At 38.1% G+C, this 5,790-nt stretch overlaps 1 pseudogene; it reads right to left on the bottom strand.

Annotated features, from left to right (window-relative positions):
* Window positions 1–3,527: 3,527 nt before the first annotated feature.
* On the bottom strand, window positions 3,528–4,080 carry LOC109275522 (MICOS complex subunit MIC10-like; annotated as a pseudogene).
* Between the last annotated feature and the right edge of the window lie 1,710 nt (window positions 4,081–5,790).

The raw sequence follows: 5,790 nt of genomic DNA, 5'->3' as shown, positions 1-5,790 counted from the left end.
TTCCCGCATTTCTGCCCTATCCATCCCCAGGTTGCCAAATTTAATTTCAGAAAATTAGGTTGCTACCCAAATGGAGTGAAGATAGGTAGTGGAATAGAAGAACCTGTAGCTCAGGAGAAGGGTTGAGGTTAGATGAGATCTCGAAGGGTGTGGTGGAGATAGCGAAGAAAAGGGATCCAAGGGCTGAAGGCTGATAAACTCCAGACTTAGGAGGGCTGGAAGAAAAGGAGTCACGGAGAAAACCGAGAAGGTCCAGCTCAGCCCGGTTTAAAGCGAGGTTCACCAAAAGGGAGAGAAGGCTCATGTTGACTCGTGAAGATGGGGTGTTTGGTTCTTTCTGTCCTCTCTATGCCCTCACTGTTAGTTACCTCATTTATTTGCATTGCTACTACATATTCATCCCCATGAAAATGATTCCAAAATCTATGTCTCTATTCCCATCTCTGGACATCTCTACCTGGATTGGTATACCCAATGGCATCCCAGCGCAACATGTCCTAAATCAAAACTGTCTTAAATCTCCACACAGATGCCACCTTCTCCTGAGACACCTGCCTGGATCACCTTCCATAAATAAGCCTCTTGTCCTTTCCCCAACCACAACCTCCTGAAATTGTTCTATTTTCAGTAATAATACTTGCCAAATGCTGAACATGATGAGTTTTTTTTCTTGTTGTTGTTCTCCTTTCCCTTCTATATTAGACTATAAGCCCCATGAGAGCAGGGACTTGGACTCTTTGATTCTTGATGTATCCTTAGCGCCTAAAATGGTCCCTGGTCAGAGTAAGTGTTCAATAAATATTTTCTGATTTGATATTTTTGAAACCTCTCATAATGGGACTTTCAAAGTTAAACCTATTATTTTAGTAGGTTTAAATTAAAATAATAGTTTTAACTTTGAGACAATTTTAGATTTGCATGCAGTTGTTAAGAAATAATATGGAAGGTATCCAATGCACCTGTCGCCCAATTTCTCTCATCTTACAAAACTGCTGGGCAATATCACAACCACAATAATGACATTGATACAGTCAATACAGAACACTTCCATGACCACATGACCATGCTCCTGTTACCCTTTTATAACCACATTCACTTCCTCCTTGCCCCTCCTCCCTCCTTAACCCCCCAAACCACTAATCTGTTCTCCATTCCTAGAATTCAGCCATTTCAAGAATTTTATATCAATGGAACCATATAGTATGTAAACCTTTTGGATTCAGTTTTTCCACTTAGCATAATTCTATGGAGACTGATCTGGGTTGTTACATGTGTTAACATTTCCTTGCTTCTTGTTCCTGAGCAATCCTACACATTATGCATGTGACAGTTTGGTTAGCCATTGAACCCTTGAAGGACATCCAAGTTGTTTCCAGTTTGGGGCCATTACAAATGAAGCTGCTATAAATATGTGTGTACAGGTTTCCCTGTAAACGTGTCTTCATTTCTCTAGAATTAACTGCTGCAAAGTACAATTTCTGGGTTGAATGGTAGCTGCATATGAATATTTGTTTAAGTTTATTTATTTATTTTGAGAGAGAGAGACAGAGAAAGGGAGAGGGAGAGAGAGAGAGAGAGAGAGAGAACGAGCAGGGGAGGGACACAGAGAAAGAGAGAATACCAAGCAGTCCCCACATGGCGCTGAGCCCAACCATGCAGCATAGATCCCCATGCAGGGCTTGATCCCATGAACTATGAGATCATGACCTGAGCCAAACCAAGAGTTATATGCTCAACTGACCAAGCCATCCAGGTGCCCCAGCTGCTTTTTAAGATTTTAAAGAACTTGTCAAACTGTTTTTTTAGAGTGGCTGTATCATTGTGCATTCCTTCCAGCAATGCATGAATGATCCAGTTTCTCCACATCCTTACTAGCATTTTGTGTTTTCTCTATTTTTGACTTTAGTCATTCTGATGGGTGTGAGGTGATATCTTGTGGACTTAGCTTCCATTTCCAAAGGCCAGTGGTGTTGAGCACCTTTTCATGTATTTATTTACCATCTGTACATCCACTTAGTGAAATGTCTGTTTAGGTCTTTTGTCTATGATTTCATTGGGTTGTTTGGGATTTTTTTTTTTTTTTTTACTATTTTTAGAGTTCTTTATGTTTTTAAATACTAGTCTTTTGTTGGCTATATAGTTTGAAAATATTTTTCTCCAAGGCTGTAGTTTGTTTTTCCCACCTCTTTCTTTTTTATTAAAAAAAATTTTTTTTTAATGTTTATTTAGTTTTGAAGGAAAGAGAGACAGAGCATGATTGGGGGGCTGTGGGCAGTGCAGACAGACAGGGAGACACAGAATCCAAAGCAGGCTCCAGGCTCTGGGCTGTCAGCACAGAGCCCGACACAGGGCTTGAACTCACAAACCGTGAAATCATGACCTGAGCCAAAGTCAGTCACTTAAGTGACTGAGCCACCCAGGCACCCCTGTTTTTTGTGGTTTGTTTTTTGGTTTGTTTGTTTGGTTGGTTGGTTTTTTCTTTTACCTCTTAACCGGATCTTTCACTGAGAAGAAATTTTAATTTCAATGAAGTTCAATTTATCAGTTTTCCTTTGATGGATCATGCTTTTGGTGTTACATGTAAGAACTCTGTGTATAGCTCTAGATCCTGGAGGTTTCTCCTTGCTTAATTTTTCTAAAATTTTTATAGTTTTGCATTTAAACTCACAATCCATTTTGAGTCAATTTCTGTATAAGGTATGAGACTTAGGTCAAGGTTCACTTTTTTTGCCTATGGGTATCCATTCACTCCAGCATCATTTTCTGACAAGGTTATATTTCTTCCATTGAATTACTTTTGTACCTTCATAAAAAAAAAATTAGTAGGGCATATTTTGGGAGATCTAATTCTGGGTTTTCTATTCTGTTCCCTTGATCTGTGTGTTGATCCCTCTGGCAATACCACAGTCTTGATAACTGCAACTGTCTAATAAGTCTTCTTGGAATGAAGTAAACTGATTCCCCTCAATTTATTTTTATTTTTCAAAAACGGTTCTAGCTATTGTACCTCTTTTGCCTTTCCATATGAATTTGGGAATAATATTGCTATATCCAAAAAATCTTGCTGGAATTTTGATAGGAATACCACTAACTATATGAATTTGGGGACAATGGACATCTCTGCTATTGAGTCTTAGAATCCATGAACAAGTTATAGCTCTTTGTTTATTTAGATCTTCTTTGGTTTCTTTTACCAACATTCTGTAGTTTTCAGCATTCAAGTCCTGTACGTATTTTGTTAAATTTTTACCTAAGTATTTCTACCCAACCCCCGCAATTATAAATGGCATTGTAATTTTAATTTCAGCAACAATTTGTCTTATGTTTTATGAATTCTATTTGCTAATACTTTATTAAGCATTTTTTGTATCTATATATCTATATTGCCTATTTTTAATTTATTTCTTTTAAGACCACCTCCTTGCAGTTTCCAGAGAGAAAATACAAAGCAAGAAACTGACTTAATTTCAAATACATAAACAATGTGTGGAGTTTAAAGCATTACTTATAACCTTATTATAGAAGAATGTCAGCTTACCCCAGGGCACTTCAGTATTCCTGAGGAATAAACATGATTTCTCTTTTCCTCCCACTGGGATGTTCTCAGGTGTAAGTCACTGGTCCTGCTCTTTGACATATTTTCCACGTAGAAGGTATGGAGCCCTAAAATCATGTGACAATTGGAGTGGGCCATTCCCAATCCCATGCCAGAACCAAAGGCTAATGGCCACATTCTTCTTTTAAAGAAGGTAAGTGAGGGGTGCCTGGGTGGCTCAGTCGGTTAAGCATCCGACTTCAGCTCAGGTCACGATCTCGCGGTCCGTGAGTTCGAGCCCCGCGTCGGGCTCTGGGCTGATGGCTCAGAGCCTGGATCCTGCTTCCGATTCTGTGTCTCCCTCTCTCTCTGTCCCTCCCCCGTTCATGCTCTCTCTCTGTCTCAAAAATAAATAAACATTAAAAAAAGTTTTTTTTAAAGAAGGTAAGTGAGGAAACAAGTCATAATTCAAATCCAGTACCTACCTTCACGACTGCCTCTGCCACGTTCCGGTCCCATGTCCTACCCAGCTCAGAATCCGACATGTTCCCCACCCACAGCTCCTGCTTTTCTTCTGCATGTATGTATTCATGGAGAATATTGACCAGTAACTTTCATTTTATGTATTCATTTGATTTTAGTATCCGGGTAATACTACCTTTATAAAATGAGTTCATAAGTATCCCTTCCCTTCTGTTTGGTGAAAGAGATTGTGCAGAATTGGTTTAATTTTTCCTTGTATGTTTGGTAGCTTTCTCCAGTGAAACCATTTGTGCCTGGAGATTTCTTTTGGGGGAATTTCAAAATTACAAATTCAATTTCCTTAATAGTTTTAGAACTATCCAAATTATTTCATATTGGCTGAGTTTGTGTTTTTCTGAGGAATAAGTTTATCAACTTAATGTCAACACAATGTCAAATTTGTCATCAACAAACGTTGAATTTATGTGTGTAGAAATTATTCAGAGTATTCCCCTTTTATCCTTTTGGGGTTTGCAGGGTCTGTAGTGATATTCTCTGTGTCATTCCTGATGCTGATAACTTATGTTTTCTCTCTTTGTCAGGCTTGCTAAAGGTTTGTTTATTGATCTTTTCCAAGACTCAGCTCTTTCTTTCATTGATTTTCACTATTGTTTTTCTGTTTCAATTTCGTTGATTTTCGCTCTTATCTTTATTATTCCCTTCCTTCTACTTGCTTTAGGTTTAATTGACTCTTCTTTTCAAAGCTTTTTGAAATGGTAGCTTATATTATTTATTTGAGAGTGTTTTCTTTTTTAATTTAATTTATTTTTTTTTAATTTACATCCTAGAGTGTTTTCTTTTCTAATGTGTGCATTCATTGCTGTACCTTTCCCTCTCAGTGCCGCTTAACCGTGTCCCACATTTTTTTTCAGTTTTATTGACATATAATTGACAAATAAAAATTGTATTTACTTAAGGTGTATGACTTAATATTCTGGGATACACACACACACACACACACACTGTGAAATAATGTCCAAAATTAAGCCAATTAACATCTATCGCTTCACTTGGTTACCATTTTCATTGTGTGTGTACGTATGTGGAGGGGAGGACACTTAAGGTCTACCTTCGTGGCAAATTTTATCTATACAACACAGTATTGTTAACTATAGTCATATTACTGCACATTAGGTCTCTGGTACTTACTCATCTCGGCAGAACTGAAACAGTCTTACACAGTTTTATATGCTGTATTATTTTCATCCAATGTGTTTTTTAAATTTCCCTTGGCACTTTCTCTTTGATCCCTCAATTCTTTAGAAGTGTGCCGTTTCCAAGAGTTTGGAGATTTTCCACTTATCTCTTTTATCGATTTCTAGTTTCATTCCTGTGTGGTCGGAGAACACATTCTCAACACTGTATGAATTCCATTCTTTTCAATTTGTCGAGGTTTGTTTTATGGCCCAGGATGTGGTCTGTCCCGGTATGTATTTCATGGGCGCTTGAAAATAATGGGTGTCCTGCTATTTGGGGTAGAGGATTCTATAAATATCAATTCTACCTTGGGTGGGTGGCGGTGAGTTCCTCCATCCCTTCGCTGATTTGGTTCCAATTTTTTCAGTTGTGCAAAGGGGGCACGGAAGTCACCAACTGGAACTGTCGATTTGTCTATTTCTCCTTTCAGTTCTATCAGTTTTGCTTCACATGTTTTGTACCTCTGTTGAATACACATTTTGAACCACTATGTTTTCTTGGTGGACTGGCCTTTTTTATCATTACGTATGTTCTTT

This window comes from Panthera pardus, unplaced genomic scaffold, assembly GCF_024362965.1.
Source record: "Panthera pardus isolate Hobbes unplaced genomic scaffold, ASM2436296v1 HiC_scaffold_13, whole genome shotgun sequence".
NCBI lineage: Eukaryota > Metazoa > Chordata > Mammalia > Carnivora > Felidae > Panthera > Panthera pardus.
This window is presented reverse-complemented; position numbering and strand designations above follow the sequence as displayed.